This window comes from Miscanthus floridulus, chromosome 4 (genome assembly GCF_019320115.1).
Source record: "Miscanthus floridulus cultivar M001 chromosome 4, ASM1932011v1, whole genome shotgun sequence".
In the NCBI taxonomy this organism is placed as follows: Eukaryota; Viridiplantae; Streptophyta; class Magnoliopsida; order Poales; family Poaceae; genus Miscanthus; species Miscanthus floridulus.
In genome coordinates this window covers 5,408,290-5,432,168 of record NC_089583.1, presented here as the reverse complement: position 1 = coordinate 5,432,168, position 23,879 = coordinate 5,408,290, and the positions used below count along the sequence as shown (strand labels likewise).

Here is a 23,879-nt window from a genome sequence, read left to right as displayed (position 1 = left end):
CCAGTTTATGGGCCACAGCCCAGTTGAGGCCTAGTCGAGTGGAGTGTTCTTGAGGGCCGTTTTTCACTTAATCGCAGGTTCACTGATCGGAGCGTCAAGTATGGAGTAGTTCTGTAGGTGAATTATGATGGATGAATTTGCATCCGGACCCACATGTCAGTCGTTCAGACGGGTTCAAGCCCAAGTGCTCGATATGCAACTGGCGGCTCAATCAGGAAACCAGAATTCGAAGAAGACAGTAGCTAGTAACCAATCAGTGAGACGCTATAAACTTAACATTAGTAGTGGATTAGTTCTGGATATATTTTGGAGAAGATGCACATCATCTCCGGCCTCCATTTTACAAAACCCCTCCTTCTCCGGCCACGTCGTCGCCGCTGCCGACGGAGCCGGAGAAGAAGGAAACAGCAGAGCCCGCGCTGTGCACGCCCGCCCTTCCATCATATCGCCTAGCTAGCTTCACTAACCAATCTCCCTTGGCTATTACCTAGCTAATTAACTCGCTACCTTCCAAGAGCCCTAATTAAATTAACTACTAACTGATCTGAAGAAGTCCAACGCAACCGGTCGAGAGCGCGCGTACGTACGTGCACCGAGCTAGAACGGCCCGCCGGGTAAGAGGTGGATGACCGTACGTCGATCGTCCGGAGACGCGGCTCATGCGTGGTGGAACCGGCCGGCCGGCCGGCCGGCGGCCATGTCATCACTCATGGATCGATCGATTGATCGATACGATCAGGCGTCGGTCCAGGCGGCGAAGACGGGCATGTGCGCGATGGAGACGGCGGCGGCGGCCCTGGCCGACGCCGCCGTGGACGCCCATGAGCCCAGCGGCATGAGCGGGCCCATCGGCTTGTTGGCGGCGTGCGGCGGGGCTGGTGCTGGAGCCGGCGGCTTGGAGAAGAGCATGGACAGGCCGCCGCCGCGGTCGGGGCTGCCCTCGCGGGAGTTGCCGAGGCTGGTGACCAGCGACGACGCGCTGGACATGGACATGTGCTGCGACGCGGCGCCGTGGCCGTGGTGGTGTCCGCCGCCGTCCGCGGCGGTGACCACCAGATCGTGCAGCACGGAGAAGGCCTCGCCGGACAGCACGTCGTGATGGTGGTGATGGTTTCCATCCCTCGGCGCGGCCGCCGCGGCCACCTTCCACGTCTCGCTGGCGCCGGCGCCGGTTGCAGCAGCAGCAGCGGCAGCAGCCTGTTGCACCAGGGCGGCCGCCGCCGCCGCGGTCGTGACGCCGCCGCCGCCGGCGTCGGCGCCGGCGATGACGGCGGCGGGGTCGTCGTCCTTCCTGCGGCGCGCGAGGTCCCCCGGCAGCAGCGTGTTGCTGGCCATGATCTTGTCGACGTCGTAGCGCGTGATGTCGAAGTTGGTGACGGCGTTGAGGCCCCGGAACTTGATCGCCGCGATGTCGTACGCCTCCGCCGCCGCCTCCTGCGTGCCTGCAGGCAGGCAGCACGGTCGTTGTTGTCAGGTTGGAGTCAGTGGTCAGGGCGAGTGGACGACGACGATGACAGCCATGCATGTCGTGGTCGTCCATGCACACAACAACGTACGGAGTACTCCACTGGCTAGCCAAGCCACGTCAGCATATGCATGCACGGTGCATGGAGGAATGATCTGAACAGGAGAGCCGGCCGGTGGCGGGCGGCATGATGGGCGCGCGCGGCGGACGGAATCGGTGGTCAAAACTGAAAAGGGGGCTCCGTGCAGGGTGCAGGGCCCCATCAGCGCGTGCGATCCACGACAGTGTAAAAACAAGAGAGGCATGTCAGCCTTATGCAAAAGCCCCGTAGCTATCTTCACCTCTCTCTCTATGCTAGAAATCATACTTGCTGACGCTGATGCAGGCAAACAGAGAGGAGGGCCATGCCAAGCAAGCAATGCAAGGAAGCAAAAAATGAGAGGAGTAAAAGCACCATGGCCAGCCAGGCAGCCACCATGGATGCATGCATGAACCACCCATCTAGCTAAGCTAGCTGACCTACTACACACTGCATGCGCGGCGCCATACGTAGCTGCCCGCGCACTGCATGCTCTCACTCACTCCCTTTCAGAGCTCGATCGGACGCCGCCGATCGTCTAGACGAAATGGCCGGCGCGCGACGGGATCGATCGAGCTCATCATCGTGAAACCGCCCGACGACGACGTCTCCGGCCATCTCCATGGCTCCTCCATGCCATGCATGCAGTGCAGTGCGAGCGAATAACTGAATGCATGATGGATAATGAATGCATTGCAGAGCGGCGTGTATATATGGAATGGAAGCTTGCATGTAGTATAACTGAATGATGAATGCGCATGTATATATATGTGCAGCAGATGAGCAGATGCAGAGAAGGAAAATGAAGAAGATGGGCGGCGTTGATGCGTACCGAAGGTGCCGAGGTAGAGGTCCTTGTTGCCGGAGACGCGGCCGATGCGCGCCTGCCACCGCCCGTGCTGGTGGTGCCTGCATCCATCCATGTCATGTCATTGCTGCTGCTCCATATATATATATACATATACACAGCTCTGCATCCATCCATCGATTGATCACGCTTGCCGCGTTTGTCAGCAGGCAATATATATATATATATATATATATATATATATATATATATATATATATATATATATATATATATATATATATATATATATATATATATATATATATATTCGCTCTCTCCCTCGCGCTCCTCTCTCTCGTCCTCCCTCTCCTCTCTCTCTCTCTCTCTCTCATCTCTAAGCTCTCTTCTCTCTCTCTCTCTCCTCGTCTCTTCTCTCTCTCTCTCTCGGCAGCAGTATGTAACTGCGGCTGAACATTGTTGGTTCAGCCGTCGTCGTTCGGGGGTCATTCATTCAGAGAGTTTGAGTTTCAGACCAGACCTTGTGACTCCTCGGTTACATCGACGCGCCCCGTGAGAAGCCGCTGCTCTTCCTGCACCCACCACACCACACCCCATGCATGCATGTATATATATATCCAGCGGTTAATATTGGATCAGTTGCTCAGATGATCGAATCGATCGATGGAACATGCCCCACCACTGCCAGCCAGCAGCTTTGGACTTTGGTAGCTAGCTAGGTCACACTGTGTGTACGTACGTACCTCCTGAGGTGAGCACGTACTCCTGCCGTGTCATGTTCTTCATCTCCTCCAGCTCCTCGAGGTAGTCCTCCAGCTGCGTACATGCATGCAGGCAAAACACCACTACTATGTTTTTTTCATTTTATTCTTAGGCCTTGTTTAGATTACATCCAAATTCCAAGTTTTTTCACTCTCTCTCCATCACATCAATTTTTAGCCGCTTGCATGGAGTATTAAATGTAGGTAAAAAAAATAACTAATTGCACAGTTTAGTTCGAAATCACGAGATGAATCTTTTGAGCCTAGTTGGTCCACGATTGGACAATATTGTCAAATAAGACGAAAGTGCTACTATTCATCGGGTTGAAATTTTTTCGCAATCTAAACGAGGCCTTATATTATATAAACACAGTCATCTCAGATCAGCACTGGTACCTAGTCCGACTGCTAGCTAGTACTATTATCACAGAGTTACCATGGCTGTCACGCATGCATCACGGTAAAAGGAAAAGAAAACAAGCAAGAATAGTTACCGGGAAGTTTGATGTGCGTGGAGGGGCCCCAGTACTTGAGCGCCGCCAGGTCGTAGGCTCTCGCCGCCTTCTCCTCCATGTCGTACCCGCCTAATACCGACGACACATGCATGCACCCCCAGATTTTACCACCAGCATGTTTTACTTTTACCATGCATCAATGTGTACGTACGCACGCACTGCCAGTGCCAGTGCAGCTAGCTAGCACAGAGACTGTGTGTGTGCAGTGCAGCAAAGAGTGCTTACCGAGATAAACTGCAGCGTGACAGTCAGGGGGAGAGAGATCACAAGCCGTACGCGTAAATATCCCGCCATCCCCACACAGCCAGAACCACGACGGTTTGTTCAACCACCACCGATGTATTAGTTAGTTTTTTTTTTGCTCTAACCTAATAATGACACTAGTAGTAATAACACACTTAAAACGATAGTTACACTGTGATTGATTTGTTACCGTACCTTGCCTGCCCTTCCTGGTCTGGCCTTCCTTCTTGCAGCTGTTGTCCCACAGGTGCGCCTCATACCTCCCTGTCCACCTATGCCTGCTTAATTTCATTGCATTTTTAATCTCATCGACAATTTAGTTAACATGTTTCGGCGGTTTTATTTGTACACGCGTGATATGTATACACATATGGATCGATCGGAGCGGATTGTTTGATTTGATTTATACCGTAGGTGAGTGTGCGCACGTGTACGTGTGGTTAGTTCTTTCGAAAATACTAGGTTAATTAATCGGCTCGACAGTGCTAATAATAACCTAAGCAGATGTAGTTCTAAGCGCCATTAGTTTTTTTTGTGATTAGATATTTAGTTCGTTAATGATGCAACCACATGCTAAACGTGCGTGATTAACTAACGCAAGCACGTGACGGGACGGAAACGGAACAGACGGAGCGGAGGGTGCGGTGGTGTGTGTACCTGGTGACGCCGCGGGTACTGCGACGTCCTCTGCCCGAACGTGTCGATGGACTTGCGGTGGTGCACGGGCTGCTTCTGCCCCGCCGCGCCGCCGCGCTTGCGCCCGCCGTCCAGCGATGCGGCCGCCGCGGACCCTGCCACCACGCCGGCGTACTCGGCGCCGGGGTGCCCGGTCACGCAGCTCGACAGCGACCCGGAGCTCATGGACAGGGCCAGCGCGTGGGTGGTGGTGCGGGTGGTGCCCCGCGGCGGCGGCGGACAGCACGCCGCCGCTCTCGGCGCGCGCCGCCACCCAGCTCGCCATCGCCGTCGCGGCGGCCGCGGCCTCGGCCTCGTCGTCCGCCACCAGGGACGCGGCCGAGGGCCCGCCGTACAGGTCGGCGCACGGCTGCAGGAACCCCCCGTGGTGCTGGTGCCCCGAACCGCCGCCGCCGCCGTTGCCGTAGTAGTAGAAGCTGGAGGCGGCGGCCGCGGGGTTGTCCTGCAGGCTCAGCGCCATGGCCTGCGACTGCGCCCGCCGCGCCCAGGAAGTCCTCCAGCTTCGGCCCTGGATCGATGAATAATAACGCCGATCGATCGACGGCCGACGCCAAGAAATATATCAAACCAAGAGCGAAACGGACCGACGCCGGCCGGACATCAGCTCAGCTGCGTAGCTAGATTGCATACGTACCGTGGTGATCTTGCTGATCGCTCCTCCCGAGCGCCTCCATGATGCAGAGGGAGCCGTCGGACTTGAGCGGCATGGACGCCAGCTGCGGCGTGTAGTACGACGACGAGCTGGTGGCCACGCCGCCGCCGAGGCCGTAGGCGGCGGCGGCGGCCGCAGTGACGGAAGGGAAGAAGAAGCCATGGTGCTGCTGCTGAACCTGCTGCTGCTGTTGCTGCTGCTGGTGGTGGTGCTCGTCCATGGAGGAGGCCATGTGAGGCGACAGCGAGAAGCCTAGCCAGCTGCTCGCCGCCGCGTTCGTGCCATTGCCGTTGTTGTTGGTCATTGTTAGTTGTGTGAAGCTAAAACAAAACTACTAACATAAGCAACTAATGAATCGGATCGGATTAAGCTGCTGCTGGTGGCAATGGCGATCGGAGTGGATCAATCATTGGGGGGCGCGCGGTGTGATGGCCATGGCCGCACGCGATGAGATGAGGTCCGGCCGCGGTGGCGGGGTTCACTTGCTAGCAGCCGGCGAGGTGTGAAGCGGAGAAGAAGGTGGGCAACTGTGCTTGTGCTTGTGCTTGTGCTTGCGTTGTGTGCGCGCGCATGGCTTTAAAGGAGGAGTCCAGCAAAAGGAATGAGACTTGCTCCCTCTCCCTCCCACATTTACACACACACACACAACATGCTGCATCCAACCCAAAAAAAAAAAATTAAAAAGAAAGGGAGAGGGAGGGAGAAATGGTTGGACTTGGATGGATAGATTACATTCTCTTCACACATGCCTCAGCTCATAGGGATCTGTGTACCTACACACACATTCTCTCTCTCTCTCTACAATGTTGTGTTGTCCTTGCAAAAGTAAAGATCATCAAGGAATCAGTGAGGGAGAAATAAACCCTCCTGTTTATAGAAAAAGGTAAACATCAGAGGACGTCTCTCTAATAATATACTCCATTTGTTTACGGATGTAAGGTGTATTTTGATTAGGGAAAAAGGTCATATAAAAATACATTTTGTCCCTTAAAATAATCAATATCGCTTCGGAGGCATTTTGAATACAAATCTATTAATGCAAGTACCGTCCTAAACTTACATATAATTTGAGGAATCGTTGGTAAATTTTTTACCTTTCCTTCTCTGCATTCAAAATACACCTTATATTTCTTGATGGAGGGGGGTATGTATTTTTGTATTACTATGGGTCTATGGCTATATAAAAAAGACAGCTATATATATCAACATTGCCTACTACTACTACTAAAAACGATATCAATGTCTAATAAAGCACCATACATTGCTAACAGAAGGAGTACATCCTTCCTTTTGTATAAAGGAAAAGAGGAAAGTAATATGCTCATTTGCATCCACCACCTTTGTCGCCATTGGTGCCGTGCTTGCAGTAGTAGTATAGTGTCACTGTGTGTTTGATAGTAGGATGTAGGTATTTAGTAGAGCCACTTTTGTTGTGCTAGGGGCAATGTGCAGGGCCTCCTCAATGCCAGCAATATATATATATATATATATATATATATATATATATATATATATATATATATATATATATATATAGGGAGAGGCTATTCAGTAGCCGGCTACAAAATAAGTTATTCTGTAGTCACCTCCATTTACTATAATTTTATATACTAATTTACCATAATATAAATACATATTTACGATAGTTGGGTTACTATAACACATGGGGATATTTACCATAACGTTATATTAAACCACTTAGTAAGGAGTTACTATAATCTCGTAAAATAACATAGTAATTATCGTAACTCAAAGTGGCTACAGAATAAGTTATTCTGTAGCCAGCTACAGGATAGTAGTTATATATATATATATATATATATATATATATATATATATATATATATATATATATATATATATATATATATATATATATATATATATATATATATATATAGGCTTTCTTTTTTGAAAAAGCCATCCATCCATGTCTCTACATGCATGTACATGTGAGAGTTATACTTGTACAGGTACTGCATATATCACTACCTCTGTCTAGGCCCTGCAGCTGCTGCGTGCTCTCTACATACTACTACGACTACGACTACTACTAATACCATGCAGGGCACCTGTCTACAACTAACTACATGGAGAGAGAGAGAGAGAGAGAGAGAGAGAGGAGAGAGAGAGAGAGAGAGAGAGGAGAGATGAGATGAGAGAGAGAGAGAGAGAGAGAGAGAGAGAGAGAGAGGCAATGGGCAATGGCATGGTGTGTGAGAGTCAACTGTTCCTTGATGTGGATCTCTCATGGCAATGGCAACACACCAACAGTGCATGCATGCAATGCAAGGAGAAGAAGGTCATGCATGCATCCATGTTCATGTACACACTACACTAGCTACACAGAGAGGCGTGTAAATAGAAATACAGCGGGCAATATTCATGATCATACACAGTGACATACGTACAACAACCCCATTTCTATACCTGACACATTGAACGCGTCAGATCTTGTACACATAGCTAGCTTTATTATCCTTTTTATTTCGAGAGGATTGTATACATCTACTTGTCTTTGTCTCCATTCCATGTACACACACATTTATAGTTACAGTGCATTGCATGCTGCATATGTACGTACAATACAAACGGATGGATATACATACACTGTGTAGTTACAGTGTCACTTGCACAGACGAGTACACGCGCATAAATCTTGGTTTGGTACACACTACGTATCCATCCTCTGGCTTCAAGAGACTGTAAATTTGATTGCAATTATACATGCGTTTCTAACTAGCTTAGCTAGCCCTTGACTTTCATATGTACTCCGATATATCCAATAATTGTGCATATGCCGTTCTGTCCTCTACTTGCTGCTGCATGCAGTTAAAGACAGACAAACAGTGCAGAGGGCTGTATGATATGATCCACCACAACAACAACAACAAAGCCTTTAAGTCCCAAATAAGTTGGGGTAGACTAGAGTTGAAACCCATCAGAAGCAATCAAGGTTCAGGCACGTGAATAGTTATCTTCCAAGCACTCCTATCTAAGGCTAAGTCTTTGGGTATATTCCATCCTTTCAAGTCTCCTTTTATTGCCTCTATCCAAGTCAACTTCGGTCTTCCTCTGCCTCTCTTCACGTTACTATCCTGGCTTAGGATTCCACTACGCACCGGTGCCTCTGGAGGTCTCCGTTGCACATGTCCAAACCATCTCAACCGGTGTTGGATAAGCTTTTCTTCAATTGGCGCTACCCCTAATCTATCACGTATATTATCGTTCCGAACTCGATCCCTTCTTGTATGACCGCAAATCCAACGCAACATACGCATTTCTGCGACACTTAGCTGTTGAACATGTCGTCTTTTCGTAGGCCAACATTCTGCACCATACAACATAGCAGGTCTAATCGTCGTCCTATAAAACTTGCCTTTTAGCTTCTGTGGTACCCTTTTGTCACATAGGACACCAGACCCTTGCCGCCACTTCATCCACCCTGCTTTGATTCTATGACTAACATCTTCATCAATATCCCCATCCCTCTATAGCATTGATCCTAAATATCGAAATGTGTCCTTCCTAGGCACTACTTGACCTTCTAAACTAACATCTTCCTCCTCCCGAGTAGTAGTGCCGAAGTCACATCTCATATACTCAGTTTTAGTTCTACTGAGTCTAAAACTTTTGGACTCTAAAGTCTCCCGCCATAACTCCAGTTTCTGATTCACTCCTGTCCGGCTTTCATCAACTAGCACTACATCGTCCGCGAAAAAGCATACACCAAGGGATGTCCCCTTGTATGTCCCTTGTGACCTCATCCATCACTAAAGCAAACAAATAAGGGCTCAAAGCTGACCCTTGATGTAGTCCTATCCTAATCGGGAAGTCATCCGTGTCTCCATCACTTGTTCGAACTCTAGTCACAACATTGTTGTACATGTCCTTAATGAGCCCGACGTACTTCGTTGGAACTTTATGTTTGTCTAAAGCCCACCACATAACATTCCTTGGTATTTTATCATAAGCCTTCTACAAGTCAATAAAAACCATGTGTAGGTCCTTCTTCTTCTTCCTATACCGCTCCATAACTTGCCTTATTAAGAAAATGGCTTCCATGGTTGACCTTCCGGGCATGAAACCAAATTGGTTCATAGAGACCCGCGTTATTGCTCTCAAGCAATGCTCGATAACTCTCTCCCATAGCTTCATAGTATGGCTCATCAACTTAATTTCCTGGTAATTCGTACAACTTTGAATATCCCCTTTATTCTTGTAGATCGGTACTAATATACTTCTCCTCCACTCATCAGGCATCTTGTTCGATCAAAAAATATGGTTGAACAGCTTGGTTAGCCATACTATAGCTATGTCCCCGAGGCATCTCCACACCTCGATTGGGATACCATCCGGTCCCATCGCCTTACCTCCTTTCATCCTTTTCAACGCCTCTCTGACCTCAGATTCTTGGATTCTCCGCACAAAGCGCCTATTGGTGTTATCAAAAGAGTCATCCAACTGAAATGTTGTGACCATATTCTCACCATTGAACAATTTGTCAAAATACTCTTGCCATCGATGTCGGATCTCATCCTCCTTCACCAAGAGATGCTCCCTTTCATCCTTAATGCACTTAACTTGGTTGAAGTCCCTTGTCTTTCTTTCACGAACCCTAGCCATCCTATAAATGTCCTTCTCTCCTTCCTTCGTACTCAAATGTTGGTAAAGATCCTCGTATGCTCTACCCTTTGCCACACTTACAGCTCGCTTTGCAGTCTTCTTTGCCACCTTGTACTTCTCTATGTTGTCCACACTCCTGTCATGATACAAGCGTCTATAGCATTCTTTCTTCTCCTTAATAGCCCTTTGGACTTCCTTGTTCCACCACCAAGTATCTTTAGCCTCGCGTCTACTTCCTTTGGTTACTCCACACACCTCTGAGGCCACCTTCCAAATGTTGGTTGCCATCTTGTCCCACATGTTGTTTATGTCGTCTTCTTCCTTCCAAGAGCCCTCTTTGATAACCTTTTCCCTGAATACCTCTGACGTCTCCCCTTTCAGTTTCCACCACTTTGTTCTTTCAATCTTAGCTTGTTTATCCCTACGGGCACGCACCTGAAAACGAAAATATACCACCAAAAGCTTATGTTGAGAAACAACACACTCCCCTGGTATCACCTTGCAATCCAAGCATGCTCGTTTGTCCTTTCTTCTTGCGAGGACAAAGTCAATCTGGCTACAGTGTTGTCCGCTACTGAAGGTCACTAGATGAGATTCTCTCTTTCTAAAGAAAGTGTTGGCTATCATCAGGTCAAAAGCTACCGCGAAGTCCAGAACTTCCTCCCCCTCCTGATTCCTACTACCATACCCAAAACCTCCATGAGCTGCCTCGAAACTTCTTTCGGGTTTCATCTCCATTAAAGTGGCTAAGTTTTTACATTGGCTCGCCACGCCTAACACAACCCTCCTCCTTTACCAGGGCTTGGGACCAGCTAACATTGGAGCTACAATGGCCAACTGCAACACACTTATAGTTTTTTTTAGATTTTTTTTCTTAAAAAATAGAAAAGCTCTGCCGCTCAGTTAAAAAGAATAGGAATTCATACAAAGCTGTGACATACTAACACACCTGCACAACAGTCGAACCGCTTGCACTTAGCGATAAACACATACACAAAGCCCACGTTTTTTTAGCTTAATTAAAGAAGCTTCTTGGTGTCGTATCGACCAATTCATGATGGTGCATGGTGCATGTGCACCAAGCACTCCTACAGTGTCCATGAATTGCAGTATTATAGAGAGGTGTGTATATGTGAATACAGATTTGTGAAGGGATGGTTTTGTGAGAGTGTGAGGGGGGCATAAATGAGAGTGAGATGAGGTGTTCATGGTGTATTATTGTTGGGGTATATATGCATGCGTGGCGCAAAAAGAGAGTGAAGTGTGGTGTATCTTGCAAACCATACAAGCATCATCCTAGCTAGCTAGCTTAGCTTGGAGATGCATGCATGATAGATTCTAGATAGATTGCTTTCTTTTGAATTTTGGGTAGTCAACAGCTGCAGACAAAAAAGAGAGATGTCGGTCAATAGCATGTTCTCATGAATGATGCAGGGAAGAAGGGGCCAGAGATCAGGAGAGAGAGTGAGAGAGAGATATGAAAGGCTGTTTCTAATTGGGAGGTACCAGTACCATTTCATCATCCCCTTTAAGCATGCTTGGCTACTTCCTGGCAGGTGGCCAGGCTCAGCTGGCCCCACCCCCAGTAGCCAGCAGCTCCCTTGGACTTTTGCCATGGCTGAGGGGCAGAGCTCCAGCCCCAAACCAAGAGGAACAATGGCTGCATATATGGTATGATGCTCTTGGGATGCATGCATGAAGGTGAGCTCCTTTTTTCCCAAAGAGCTTGGTGTTGCTGTGGAAAGCGCCTATTTTGTTGTTTTGTTTCTTCAGTTTTGTCAAAAGGGAGAGGGGTTGATGAGCATGCATGGATGGCCTAACAATTCCTACTTTCACTGTTTTTAATTAGTTTGAACTTGAGCTAAACTTTAAGCAATAGCGGCATGTATAATTGCATATGCAGGGGGGAACATCCTAAGACAGATATTCTATCATCACATGATTACGTAAGGAGGTCTATTAGCTAGGTAGTAGAATAAGTAAGTGCTTCAGAGGGTTAATTAGGACTTAGGAGCTCAGGCTAAACCCTAAGATTCACCATGAGAATCTCTCTTGTACCATTGTTTGTGGCATCCTGTCCCAATGCATACTACTTATATGCTTTGGCAGTGACAGTAACAGTATTATTTAGGATCAAATATGGACCATGCATTTGGAGTTTTGGACACAACATGAGATGCAAAATTCAGAGATGAGAACCCAACCATGCATGTATGTTGGCATATATATCAGGAGTATTTAAGATCCTGAAACACCCCCCAGAGCCAACCACACTCCAGTCCTGCTGCGTGCTGTGCTCCAAGCAGCATGCAACACACAACACCATCACCTGACTCAAGTGTCAGCATGTCATCACAAACGATCCAAGATTGGTGCAATAATGAAAAGGAAACTAGGGATCCACTCCATGCACCCATACCATGACTCAACTTTGATTAAGGTAATGATGGCAAATGGCCAGCAGCTACAGCCCATGCATGCACTTTTCCTCCATTCCTCTTGCACTGGCCTGGGTCTATCTCTCACTCTAGCTCTCCTCTCCTCTCCTCTCTTGGTGGTCTTGGGGACAAGTGAAGGCCGGTGAACAGCAGCACATGTACACACACACATCACATTCAGGTCTGAACCCAAACCCAACACCTATCCACCTCCACAGATAATATATGGCCAATGCATGACCATTGAAAAGGAAAGCAACCAAGATACCTCTGAGTATTGGGATGGTAGCAGCAGGAAGCTCCAAAAGAATGCCACTCTTTTCCCCCATGCTCCAGTCCCTTTCATGCAGGGGGGATGCAGTCCAGTGCACTGCAGTGCAGGGGTGGGGTGCTTAAAGAAACTTTGCAGTTTTGATTTATTCCCTTGCATTTATGCTATGCACAGGCAAGACTACTATCTGTATGGGCATTGGACTTGAAGACAGTTTAATTAGAATATTTCTTCTACTCCCTTTTCTTGTTAATGTCAGAAGTTATATAAGGATGACATGTCATTGTAGGATGTGGTTACAAGGGCATAATAGACATACATATATGTTCATATACATAATAGAGTTCTACACAATACATGCATGTTATCCCTGAAGCTGGGTCAAGCCAGCAGCTGGAATTTGGTCAAAGTCCCCTTAGAAAGAGACTCTTAGATTTATTTTGGCGGTATGTAATCTGGAGAGAGAGAGAGAGAGAGAGAGAGAGAGAGAGAGGATATGGACAAGACAACAGTGAACTACAAAAGCGAGTCAGCAAGTACGTAGACAAGTCCTATAGCTCCATACATTGCATTGGCGGAAAAAAATAAACAAAATCGAAAGAATAAAATCCTTGCGAAAAGGACTATATATAGTATCTATGTATGTGTCTCGCTTTCTTAAAACTTGGGTGCAATAATATGCGCGCCTTTGTGTCACGTAGTAGATTGCCTGCCCTTGCCATGCATATGCATGTATAGCCATGGCCCCACGCGCCATCACATGTGATGAGACAATTCGTGCATGAGGCCTCTCTCTCTCTCTCTCTCTCTCTCTCTCTCTCTCTCTCCATCATGTGTACACTTAAAGGCACATTTACATTACATCATGTGAGTGGAGTTTAAAATAGTTCAAAGTGTGGGGTATGTATGTAGGCCAGAAATATTCTAATGTGCAAAACCATCAAGTCATAGATATACATACATGAATAAAAAAATAATGATTGTTTGGTAATGCATGCAGGTCATTTGCAAAGAGCAGTATCATATCAATGCAAAGAATAGGAGGATTACTACATACTCCCTCCAGTTCTCTAAAACAAGTCGCTTTAGACATCGACACGGTCTTTAAGAAACAATTTTGACTGTAACTTTTTGCTATAAAATATTTATAAAATATAGTTAATATATACTTTTCTGAAACTACATTTCGAGATAAATCTACTTACATCACTTTCTTATTTTAAAACTCAACCCAAAAGAAGTTATTTATAGTCAAAGTATAAAATGTTTGACTTAAGACAACCTCAAAACGACTTGGTTTAGAGAACCGGAGGGAGTACACAACAGCTTCTAAGTAGGATGTGATTGAAAAGAAGAAGCTGCTTATGCACTGCACAAGAAGATCCTCTCTCTATATATATGCCAAACTGGTAGGACCTTATTACATTAGGAGGGTGTTTCTTTGGCTGAGAGCCATAATTATGTATGCAAAGATTTTTCTAGCTAGCTACGTAGTGCAGATATATTTGTGCTATGGCTATAAGAGGAAGAAGTGGTTCACTTGAACTCTACAGGCCGGCAAACACAGCAGCTAGCTAGCGTATCTTTTTTGCATAAGCAAACTGAGCTTCGTCTCAATTCTCAAATAAACTATACTCATCAACTGGTAGATGCATGTTAGGATTTAAGCCATCATTGTCTCTGACCAGGCAGGCACATCCAGCCGCCAGTTGATGACCTAAAGACTGTCTGGCTCTCGTTCAAAGCTCTCTTTTCCTAATAATAAACAGACATGAAGTAGTCTAATCGCATGATGATCAGCAAGCAGATGCGCATGCATGTAAACCTGAACTGCGAGTTGTTCTTCATATCATGATTGATCCAAGTGCCTGACAGTAGTGAGGCATGCAGTTAGCATGTGATCGATCTGCATGCTGGTCAATTAGTTTAATTATTATATGCAATTCCCGATTGATTCGTACGCTACACACGCACTTTTTCATTGTTAACCTCTGCAGCATATATCCTAGCATTTTTTGGGGTTACGTACTTAAGCAGAACAACTTTCTTTTTTATTTTAGAAATGAGTTAGAACAATGACGAACTGTACAATAATGCAAGGTAGGCGCGCCCTTTTCTTTTTCCTGGTTTGGTTGTACACAAGCAGATATAGCATGCATGCGACGACTCATGCTCATGCATGCATCTTTATTTGCGACCTACTATTAGGCATCACCTTGTCTCGCTTTTGGAACGCATTTTGCAGCATTCCCTCCTCAGATCAGTGTTGAATCGAAAGGCAAAGAAACATTCATGACCTTTACATGCTTCACGCCGCTACGACAGATGCTGAGCTGCTCTGATCTACACCTGACTAGCTAGTCACATTCACACACTGTCGTTCCAAATGACATTGGAAATTATTATATATATTGAAACATACTCCTTTTGTCCTAAAATAAATGGCTCTTCAAAAATTTTTAGACAGATTAAGGATGTTGTCAAAATGACGCATGTATCATCATCTCCTCTCCTTTTTCAAAGGATATCTTCAGGATTTGGAAGTTATCATTTGCATGCACCCGTGATTAGCTTCCATATTAGGAGGCAGTCTCCCATGTTTCTGTAGAATGTTATTTTTTATGAAACAAATTTTAAATATTAAAAGATTATTTATTTTGGAACAGAGAGTACATTTACAATTTAGATTCATACTCACGGACTACAAGAGTTCCGTGACCTTCCAGTGAGGGCCTTTGATGGCCTTCCAAGTGTGGACCCTTCGATCTTCATGTGGAGCGGTGACGATGAAAGGTCCTAAATGGCTAAAGGGGGTAAATAGCCTATAAATTTTTTTATAAATACACTAGAGCAAGAGGTTAGTATACTAAATGGCGAAATGCAATTTTGTTCTAGCTTTACGAGGGTTGCAAGCCACATATTTAACAATTCTAGTTGTTATGATCACTAGGCACAAACAATGGCTATGTCACTACTCACTAAGAGCTCTCAACAAGTCTACACTAAAGAGCTCCACTAGGTGATACTAAACTAGCAAGCAAGACAAGCTCTCAAAACTAATCACACTAAAGAGCTTAACAACTAGTTTGCACGAAATGTAAAAGAGTGAGTATGGTGATTATACCGTCGCGTCGAGAAATAAACCAATCACATGATGAATACCAATTCAATCACCGGGAGAATACTAAAGGGCAAGAGACAACCAATTTTTCTCTCAAGGTTCACTTGCTTGCCGGCATGCTAGTCCCCATTATGTCGACCAACACTTGGTGGTTTGGTGCCTAATAGGTATCACACACCTAGCCCACCACATGAGGCACCGCAAGAACCTACTCACAAGTGAGGTAACTCAATGACACGAGCAAATTTACTAGAGCTACCTTGAGGCTCTTCGTCGGGGAAGGTGCAAGACCCCTCACAATCACCGGAGCCAACCACAAACAATTACCAACTTGTGCCGAAGCTCCTCCGCTGCTCCAAGCCATCTAGGTGGCTGCAACCACCAAGAGAAACAAGAAATCCTACAGCCACAACGATCCCCAAGTGCCACTAGATGCAATCACTGAAGCAAATGCACTAGGAATCACTCCCAATCTCACTATGATGATGAATCAATGATGGAGATGAGTGCGAGATGTTTGCTTAGGCCCATAAGGATGTCAAGTTTGTCAAAGTGCCAAGAGAGTGAGCCATAAGCCGGCCAAACACTATATATAGGCACCCCCAATAAAATAGAGTCGTTATGCTAAAAAAGGGTGCCTCTGCGCACTGACCGGATGCACCGTGCCAGCGTCCGGTCGCTTGGATGCAGCCACGTGTCCCTCGTGTTTAAACCTTAGCCATCCAAGCTCTCAGTCGCTCGAGTGTTGAGTGATGACCGGACTCGATGCTTGCACCACCTGACGCACAAGCCCTCAGCGCTCGGTCATTTCCAGAGACATTCCATAGCGCTAAAAATGTTACCGGACGCGTAAGGTCAGAGGCGACCTGACGCGCCCATGCGTCTTGGTCAGTGCACCGCTGCAACACACGCTCGCCTGAGGCTGACGTTAGCGTACCTCAGCACGCACCTGACGCTGCTCCTGCATGTTCGATCACGAGGTCGAACGCCTCCTCTTCTATGCTGCCTGACCGGACGCGCCCGGGGTGAGTCCGATCACCCCGACACTAGAGTTTGGTCACTGCTATCTCCTCCATTTTCTTTTTCTATCTCCACAACCACTTCACCTTTGCTTCCAAGTTGCTAACCACAAAGTATAGAACTTGTGTGCATGTGTGTTAGCAAATTTTAAGGTATTTTACAAGGGTCAAAGTTAGCACACTAGGTTCCTAAATGCATATGCTAGAATCATGTCACCTAGTGGCACTCGATAAACCGTTTAGCCAAAGATTTCTCCTCTTTATAGTACGGCTATCGATCCTAAATACACTCACACCCTCTATGGTGTCTTGAGTGCCAAAACAAAAACCTATTTAATATCTTTGCCTTGATCAACTTTGTTTTTTTTGTTTTTCTCTTTCTTCTTTTCAAGTTGGAGTTTGATCATCTTCAACACATGTCCATCTCCATCTCCATGGACTTCATCACCATGCTCCATCACTTGGTATGTGCCAACCTCGCTCACATGACACTCATGACAAAGGTTAGTACTTAGGTTTCATCAATTAGCCAAAACCAAACTAGGGCTTTCAAACGACCCAGTGTGTTGGGTATGAGGACACCTCTTTCTTTGTGGAGAACGTCCATAATAAACATGACATCAAGGTGATAAGAAGAGTCAGGTGGCGGTAGTTAGTGAGACTTATAGTGACTCATGATACTTGCCTTTGGTCAGCATCGGTCTTACTAGTGGCAATCCAACACCGAGACCGGAAGTGATCAGAAGCATACCTTGGTAGGGCTGCAATGTGGGTTAGGGGATGTGTTTTGGCAATATACCATTGGATAATTTGACTCATCTCTAGGAGTTTGCCCTCTCTAACTCTAGCTCTTACCACATTTATTTCTTCCGCTTGTCTCTTGCTTGTGTGACCATTGCCTTCCTAGATTAGCTATAGGCTAGTTGATAGAATTGGTTGTAGGTTGCATGTGGCAGAACCACCAAATCTAATGCCTTCCAAAAGTACTTGTCTTTCATTAGACACTAAGTACTCAAGAGAGGATACTAAACTACGCAGTTCCTTCGAGCACACCCCTAAGGGACACTCGAAAATCCACATTTTTCTATCAGGATCATAAATGAGAAAATAAAGCTTACAATATTATGAAGTTATTTCTTACATCACTTTATTACAGTAGTAGAATATTACCTCAATTGATTATAACAGCGGAATATAACATTGTTATTAGAGTTACAGAGGAAACAAAGATTAATTTAATGACATGGTGGAGTATTAACATAGTGGACATTTATATACAAGAGCTGCTAGCAGATTTTACATCTTTTTTTATAAAAACCTTTAGTGAGGGTTATAAATAAACACTACGGTCGTAGCATGAAAGAAATCCTCTCTGAGCCCACTAGGAGGTTTCCACACATAAGAGTCAGTTCTAAGTATCCTCCGATCACCTGCAACAGGGGGAATAAAACCCTGAGTACTCGATTGTACTCGACAAGACTTACCCGACAGGAGGAAAATAAAAGACTCTAAGGATATGCAAGGCTTATTTGGCTTGTGGGTTATTGCATCTATGGAAGCATTACTAAACGTGCATCCTTATATTCAATTTTATTAGCAGTCATCATTAGTTCATTAACTAACCATTCTATGTAAGCACCTATGCTACTTTCAAGCAGGTGGTAAGCAATCAGAACCATTTTATCACCTTTCAAGTTCTAGTTCATACTACGGTGCTAGACCATAGCTAAGTCGGTACCGTCTCACAGAAATGATGATTCGTGAATCAATGTATCCCAGCTGGGTACCCCGAAACACACGCCTCGCTTGTACCCTAGGCACAAACAAGACCAACCCATTCCACTCCTGTCGAGGGGTCTAGGTCCCTGTCTAGACTTGAACTCTAAGCCCCCACACTTGAGACCCAATCTCAGTATGGTGCTTAGACCTCCACCTTTCCCCGCCTCTAATAAGCCGATCCGAAAAGAGCCATAACCCACGATAAGAGCGTAACGAGCCTTCCCACTCTCATAAGCAAGTATGTGCTTAGGATAATAAGTCTGTGACCAAACTATCATCCACAGCATCGGACTGGTCCTCAATCGACATAGGCAGAACAAGTGCAATTCGAGCCTCGCTCGAATGCCTAACCAAGTCCAGATCCAAGTACCATTCTACCCAGTCTTCAATTATCATTCATATATATTCCATGTGATAGTAATATAATAACAATAATAATATCTTTCCTATCTCTTGTGAGTGATAGGTAATCACTCGACTTCTACCGGGTCCTATAGCAGAGCAATCTACATGATCCTGACATACTAGTAGTACTCATAGGATCAGGATATATATATATATATATATATATATATATATATATATATATATATATATATATATATATATATATATATATATGCAAGTGGTTTCATTCAACTCCTTAAAACTTAATGCACAAGCATAAAATAAAGTGTAGAATAATAGGGGTTATGCACCGGGGCTTGCCTGGCCAATATATAACCACATATTAGCATTCCATTGGTGACACAATCATCAAGACACTATCTTTTCCGCTATTCCGATCTTCACCATGATCCATCCACTACTAGAAATCCTTTCATCTATGACATTTTGGGTATGATGATCCCAAATTTGGTCATTGAACAAGGTTCATCAATGACAAAATTTTGTTATTCGTCATGGATGACCGGTTTGGGTGCCAACCCCTTTGTTCAATTGTGACAAAGTAGAAGAAATCATCATAGAAATGTTGTGAACTTCGTCATAGAAGTGAAGCTTAGTAGTTTCACCATTGAGGTCCCACCTGTCAGCCGAAATTTTTGTCATAAAAGTGAAATTAAAAAAAATGTGCGGTGCCTAGGAATCGAACCCAGGACCTGCACTTCCCAAGCAAGATGGCTTACCATCACACTACGAATTCAGACGTGTTACAGAGTGGGAACATTAATTTATTATCTGTTTGAATAATTCATATATTAAAAAAATGTGTGGTGCCTGGGAATCAAACCCAGCACCCTTCACTCAGAGTCAAGCTGCCTTACCATCAGACCACGACTTTGGTCATGCTCAGAGATGAATTTTTTTCTTATTCGTTTATTGAATCAGTTCTATGACTCAAACCCAATCCAATCGTGCTGCCCCCAGATCCAAACCCAACCTAAATCCGGCAGAGGGCGGGAGTAGGTTCTCCGCTGGCGGCGAGCCTCTCCGATGGCCAGCTCCGGCGAACCGCTCTAGCAGCCTAGCTAGTACGGGATGCGCTGGCGGGCAACTGCTCTGGCAGTGTAGCGGGCTGCTCTGATGGGCACCTGCTACAGAGTAGGTTCTCCACCGGCGGCGTGCCTCTTGGGCATCTACGGCGAGCCTCTCCAGTGGACAGCTTCGATGAACTGCTCTAGCAGCCTAGCTAGTACGGGATGTGCTGGCGGGTAGCTCCTCTGGCGGCGTAGCGGGCTGCTTCGGCGGGCACCTGCTGCAGCGTAACTACTTCGGTGTGCACTGGCGGCGTGCTAGGGTGGCTACTTCAGCTGCTTAGAGGTATTGTCCCCTCCCATTGCTTGCAATTTGTAGAGCAGTAGATGTTTAGACAAGGATTGGTAGAGCAGTTCATGGCTTTTGTTTAGCTACTTAGGCCTAATTTTTTTTGCATTCAGAAGATGGACAGAACATGGATTTGTGCTACTCGGTTCAGCAATGAGTTCACTGCAGGTGTTGATCAGTTTATGTCTTTTGTTCAAGATAGATTCAGTCCAAATGATGCTATACGTTGCCCATGTCGCAATTGTCTGAATCAGTCTTCACAGAGTCTGAAAGATGTGCATGACCATGTTTATCTCCATGGATGGTCAGCTACATATACTCGGTGGGTACACCATGGAGAAGATTTTGATGTTGACATTGTGGAATTTGGAGAGGATGAAAATGTACCTGCCTATCTAGGTGATGTGGTAGATGTGGAGGAGCCCGACAATGAAGATGATCATGATTCGGTAGAGATGATTGCAGACTTGTACACAGCTGTACAACAAGATGGAGAACAACCTATGTTTGTGAAAGTTCTTGAAGATGCAAAACATGCTCTTTGCCCAAGTTCAGTTAGTCTCGGTTCTCTTTTCTAGTAAGATTGCTACATATCAAGTCATACTACAGGGTCAGCAACACAACATTCAGTGCATTTTTGAAGTTTTTGTCAGGGTCATTCCCTAATTGTTGTCTTCTAGATTCATATGACAAAGCAAAGAAGTATCTCAAAGAGTTGGGCCTTGGATATGAGTTAATCGATGTCTGTGACAATAACTGTGTGTTGTTTTGCAAAGGACTTGAAAAACATGACATATGCCCAAAATGCAAGGAATCTAGGTGGGTAGATGGAGATGCTTCCAAACGGATTCCTAAAAAGATTTTGAGATATTTTCCTTTTATACCAAGGCTGAAGAGGATGTTTGTAAACAAAGCAACATCGGAGGAGACCCGGTGGCACAAGGATAAAAGGGTTGCTGTGGAGAATGAAATGACCCATCCAACTGATGGCTTAGCCTGGAAAGATTTTGATGCTGTGTTTCCAAGCTTTGCTAGAGATGCCAGAAACCTAAGGCTTGGTTTAGCAACAGATGGGTTTAATCCATTTGGAAACATGAACACAACTTATAGCATGTGGCCTATACTTGTAAAGGTATACAATCTACCTCTATGGTCATGCACCGCTGCATCCAACTGCATAATGGCATTGCTCATACCTAGGACCAAAGTCTCCAGGCAAGGACTTTGACTGTATTCTTGCAGCCTCTCATTGAGGAATTGTTAAAACTCTAGGAGGGAGTCAGTACATATGATGCATTCACTGGTGGGAAGTTTGACCTTCGTGCCGTAGTACTATGGTGTATCCATGATTATCCTAGCTTTGGGTGTATTGTCAGGGTGAATCACTAAAGGTTACTACGCATGTATCTATTGCAACAAAGATCCATTATCAAGGAGTCTTAGGAAGAAGATATGTTACATTGGACACCGTCGCTATCTTGATAAAACCCACAAGTGGAGAAGAAACTTGGCCTTTGATGGACACCGAGAGAACCGGGGTGAGCCAGGAAAGTTGAGTATGCATAAGACATCGGAGTGTCTAGAGAAATTAAAAGATGTTACTCCTAGGTAAGGCTGATGGTACCTAGAAAAGGAAGCGAGGACAGAAGGACAAGGAGCCAAAATTGTTTAGCCGAAGGTCCGCTCTATGGGACCTTCCTTATTGGAAATACTTGAAGCTGCCACATAATCTTGATGTGATGCATATAGAGAAGAATATATGTGATGCCCTTCTAGGCATAATACTCTGTCTTGAGAAGAATAAGGATACAGTTAATGCGAGACTTGATTTGCAGGATATGGGCATACATCCTGATTTGCATTTAGAAGAAGATGAAGACAATTTAGTTTCCATGCTAGTAGCATGGTATTCCATAGGAAAAAGAAGAAAGGGTTGCATTTTGTGTATTTCTAAAAAGTATTCAGTTTCCATATGGATATGCTTCCAACCTAACAAGATGCATTAGTTCAAATGGTTCCAAGGTGCAGGGCCTCAAAACCCATGATTGCCACATCCTTCTTCAAAGAATTTTAGCTATTGGTCTCCTGGGACTAGTGCACAAGGACATATATGTAGCAGTTGCAGAGTTGGGTAAATTTTTCTAGGAGCTTTGGCAGTAGGAAACTAAAGGTTGATAGATTGAGACATCTAAAAGCATAAATCCCTGTGATACTTTGCAAGTTAGAGAAAATATTTCCTCCTGCTTTTTTTATGTGATGGTCCCACTTAGTTGTCCACCTTCCTGATGAAGCACTCCTAATGAGGTCCTATCCAATATGGATGGATGTACCCAATCGAACTGACAAATGGGCACTTTGAAGGGGTATGTGAGGAACAGGGCTAGACCTGAAGGGTCCATCGCTGAGGCGTACATAGCTAATGAGGCCTTGACCTTTTGTTCAAGTTACATGGAAGATGTTGTCACTAGATTTAATCGAGATGATGAAAAATGGCATCATGGAGCAACTGATGGTGACCTCCCTATATTCCAGCATGGTGTTAAACTCTTGGGGGCCAACTAGGCAGACATATCTTGATGATAAAGAATTTCACAAGATTTGTTGGTATGTGCTAAACAATAGTGAGGAGGTAGAGCCATATTTGAGGTGAGTTTTGTTTCTAAATTATGTGAGTGTGCAGCAAACTGTGTGTGCACCTGACAAAGAAAGTTTAGGAGTGCAACAAACTGTTTCTCAAGACATATTGTAAACTATGTGTGCAGCAAGGTTAGAGGAGAGTTAGACAAAGAAGGTGGCCATGATGTTGAGAAGAGGTTGGAAAAGGAATTCCCTGCTTGGTTTAGGAGTCATGTAAGTGGTTCCAGATTTATTTTTGACTTGCTTAGTTTAAGATTCATATTGCAGCAAGATGCATATTAGATTCATACTTGATTTGACTTATTTTGCAGCAAGATTCATATTGTAGCAAGTTTCACTCAATTATGTGTGCTGGTAATCATAGTTGCTTTGACTTATTTTGTTGTCTTTTTAGATCAAGACTAAGTGGAAGGATAATCGAGAAGAAGTTAGTGAAGGGCTATATGCAATATCATGTCCTCCTTGACCTAAGAGTGAACTTATGGGCATCATGCAGTGTCAATGGTGTTCGATACAACACTGTCGACCATGAAAGACAAAGGCAGACACAAAACAATGGTGTGCTGGTGGATGGAACACATAATGGATTAGTGACAGGATTTTATGGTCAGCTCAGAGAGATAGTTGAGTTGAGCTACAACTCTAGTTTAGAATGCATTCGAATGGTCATACTTTTTCGGTGTGACTGGTTCATTCAAGATGGCAAAGCTAGAACCATTAGAGATGATGGCCTTTTTAGATCCATCAATGTAGAGAGGCTTTGGTACAAGACGGACCCATTCATATTAGCAACTCAGTCAAAAAAGGTCTTCTATGTGTAGGACACACAATTTGGCGAAAATTGGCGTGTTGTCTAAAAATTTGAGCATAGGAGCATGTATGATGTCAATGAAGTAGAATTGAGCACTGTTCACCAAGATGAAAATGGTTCTGATAATGAGCTTGGGGTACAAGATGATGTTGATGATGGCTTGGATGAGCCTACACCAGTGCACCGACATGTGG

The 23,879-nt window shown here is 45.2% G+C and overlaps 1 pseudogene; it reads right to left on the bottom strand.

The window, feature by feature from the left end:
• Window positions 1–271: 271 nt before the first annotated feature.
• Window positions 272–5,767, bottom strand: LOC136550846 (AP2-like ethylene-responsive transcription factor CRL5; annotated as a pseudogene).
• Window positions 5,768–23,879: the final 18,112 nt, after the last annotated feature.